This window comes from Cyprinus carpio, unplaced genomic scaffold, assembly GCF_018340385.1.
Source record: "Cyprinus carpio isolate SPL01 unplaced genomic scaffold, ASM1834038v1 S000006479, whole genome shotgun sequence".
Classification (NCBI taxonomy): domain Eukaryota; kingdom Metazoa; phylum Chordata; class Actinopteri; order Cypriniformes; family Cyprinidae; genus Cyprinus; species Cyprinus carpio.
In genome coordinates, this window is record NW_024879154.1 from 249,300 (window position 1) to 252,828 (window position 3,529).

The window sequence follows — 3,529 nt, forward strand, 5'->3', positions numbered from 1 at the left end:
AGAGGCTCATCTGTATGGCTACTGACGCCCTACTCCGAATGGACCAGCAACTGAGTGGCACAGTTAGACTCGGCGATCTGCTGGCGGCACCTCCGTCTCGAAAAAGTTCGCGCTACCCGTCTAAACGCAAACGCGCAGAGGTGACCCGACGCTCGACAACAAGTACTGCCTCAAGTGCGCTAGGCATGAAACACCGATTATGACCCAAGGCCGTATCCCATCGCAAATTTAGCGTACACCAATACTAGCGGTCCCACCAATGACGAGCTGGCGATGAGAACTGAGCCTTCCTCCAAAGGGTGGTTGAGTCGCACCCACCTCGATTATCCCAGAGACGCGATGGAGTAGCGACCTCTTCTGGACCTAAAGGGGCTACGGGCAACTTCGGCTCTGTTGCGAGCGGACGAGGAAGACGAATACACCGGAAATAACGCGCCCTGCCGCGGAAGCCTTCCTCCAAATGTTTGAACAACCACGCAACCCAAGGAGGCCATGAGTGCTGGGAAGCGAACGGACTGGGGTAGCGATTGCATGGCCCTCTCCGCACGGCGAGGCTCGCCGAGGATACTTACCTGACTGAATGGCCAATAAACTAACGACGAGTTAAAAAAGAGAAATCCCGTCCGGTTGGGGCTTTCCCATCCCGCAGCTGCCCAGTATACTTTCACGAATGGGACTACAAACTCCGCCTCATCCCGAGCCCAAGCTGCTGAACTGTCCAGCCTCGCGCGGCATCAGTTGCTCGAGTGGAGATCCACATGGCTGCCCAAGTGCGGAGTCCGCGCCTCCGTCATTGACCAGTTTCTCCAAGCCCTGCCCCGGACTCACCGTCAAGCGGTTGGAATGTGGAACCCCGCCCCGTGACCAAGCTCGTTGAGGCAAAGTGGAGCTGGTGGATGTCTGCCCAACATCGGGATTGCATGGGGAACATGAGGAGGGCCATTTCCCCGTAGGGTATGTCCAGGAGCGCGAGCGCCGGAGTGCACCCTTTGCGACCAAGTAGCCAGAGGCCGGCGTGCTCTCCTCCACCCAAGAGGACGAACCGATGCCTACGCGGACCCTGTATCTCCCTGCATACGGACGTGGCTGTGTGGTGGTCTGTATGTACATAGCAAACCTGCCCCAGGGGGCACTGCGAGGCCGAGATGGAAGTTAACGGTCGTCCATTCGAAGTGCTTTTAGACTCCGGTAGTGCGGTTAGCTATGGTCACATGATCCCGTATCCTTCCTGCCCACGCAGGGCAACCAAGGCTCCGGCCCCATCACCTGGTGTGCACAAGGATACACATAACGGCACTTCCCACCCCTCCGGGAAGAGTGATGATCTCCGCCGCCTCCATGTTCGTGCGCCCCCTTGGAAGTAGTCTTAGTAAAGCGATTTATCACCGGGGGATCCCGCGTTATTACCGCAAAAAAAAAAAAAAAAAAAAAAGTAAGCGACTGGCCGGGGTCGAACACCACCTGCGTTGCCGGCCGCCGGAACCGCCCACCTCGACCACGAAAGGTGGCGCTGCCCCTGCAAGAAACGGCTAGCGTAAATGTAGCGCCGCTGACGCCGCAGCCCCTGCTGGCTCCTCGGACATCGGGAGGGGATGTGGTGAGTGGTCCCGCGAGCCTAACCACTAACCTTGACTCATGATCTGTTTCAACAGCGGTGAACTGGAGTCTGCATCGCTGCAGCTCAAGAACAACCAGAGGACGATCGCCTAAAGCAGTGTCTGGGCCTAAGTGCTGCAGGTGAAGAGAAAAGAGGTCAACAAGCTGGGTCCGCATCCTCTCCCTACATTTCATCATCCTAAATGGCCTGTTTCCCACTCAGTCGTCGCCAATGCGTAGTGGGGGAGGAAAAGACTTTATTATTGGTGGTAAACACAGGAGGGAAACGGAAACGGTGCGCTTGAGTTGGCAAAACACTCGGCACAACCTCGTGGCTGGCCACCTATGGGGCCGTGAACAAATAGCTCACTCCAACCGAGTCCGGGACCTGTCTGTTCCTCCACTGGCCCTGGCTGGAAGCTGAGGTCAAATGTTTTCTTCTGCCATGCCCGCCCAACCTGCCAAAAGACGCCCCAGACATGGAACCTCCCCCCAGCTCCAGCTGGATTCCTCCGGCTGCCCATCATTGGGCTGCCGGCTTCGAGCGCATCGGGATGGATCTCGTAGGCCGATTTGCCTAAGTCTGTCCCGCCACTGGCACGAACTACATGCGTGGTGGGATAGGTGGATGTACGCATCCGTTACTCCCAAAGCAGTGGCCTCCTCCGAAATGCCACTGCCAAGTCCCTCCACTCGTGAGCTCTTCCGACCAGGGAGGTACTGACCGACCAGGGGACACCCCTTTATGTCTGCGACTAATGGCTGACCTGTGTGACCTCCTTAAGGTGAAGCAGCTGAGAATCTTCCGTGTACTATATCCCAGACTGATGGCCTCGTAGAACGGTTCAACCCAAACCCTCAAACAGATGCTCACAGCAGGTCGTTGGGCCGAAGACAAGTGTGACTGGGATCTCATGCCTCCCCTACGTGTTGTTTGGGATTTCAGGAAGTTCCTCTAGGCGTCAATGGGCTTCACCCCTTTGAAGTTGCTGTTCGAGTTGCGCCAAACTCCTGAGGGGCTGTTGGATGTTGCCAGAGAAGCGTGGGAGCAACACCGTTCGTCACCTCACTTCTCCATCAGTTCTAGCACGTGAAAGCAATGAGTGAAAGGATCGAGCCGGCTCTGCCACTTGTATCGTGAGTCACCTCAGCCAAGGCCCAACAAGCGCAGCAAACGGCAGTACAACTGGAATCACTCCAGCTCCGGCAAAGTTCCACCAGCCTGGAGACCGGGTTTTTTTAAAAAACAAATGGGGTCCCCCCCGCTATGATCCCCCAATTCCCGCCTGTAAAACTCCTTGTCTGGCACTGGCTAGGATCCCAAAATACCTGTCACCGAAAGGGTTGTGCCAGTCACATAGCGTGTCCGCACATCCGGGGCGTCGAAACTCAGAACAACTGGCACTCGGCAATACCGTACTCCTCCCCTTCACTTCCTACATGGGGATCCAGCCACGTTCCAGCGTATGATGGACATTTTGCTGTCGGTCCCCCTCAGTCATAAGACTGGCCAAGCAAGGTACCTGGACGAACATTGTCATCCAGAATCCAAGTGCTGGGACGAGTACGCACCTGGACCATCTGGCATGGATGGTGCTGATGGAGCTGCGTAGGGCTGGGACTCACTGCCCAATCCCCCCGGAAGTTTTCACCTGGTGCCTGACCTAGCGCGAAAGTACCTGGGCTTCCAAGTCGGAAGTTGGGCCCTCATCCAACCACAACAGAAGAAAGTCGTAGGTCAGTACGATCCGCAATGAATCCCAGCACAAAGTCCCAGGTACGAGCGCTTTTTTTGGGGGTTGGCAGAGTACTATTTGCTGTTTTATCCCTTAACTTTCCTCCTTAGCCGCCTCTGACAGACCTGACCAGGAAGGGCAGCCAGAAAGAGTGTGCTGGACACCTGAAGCGTGAGGGATGCATTTAAAAGGTGAAG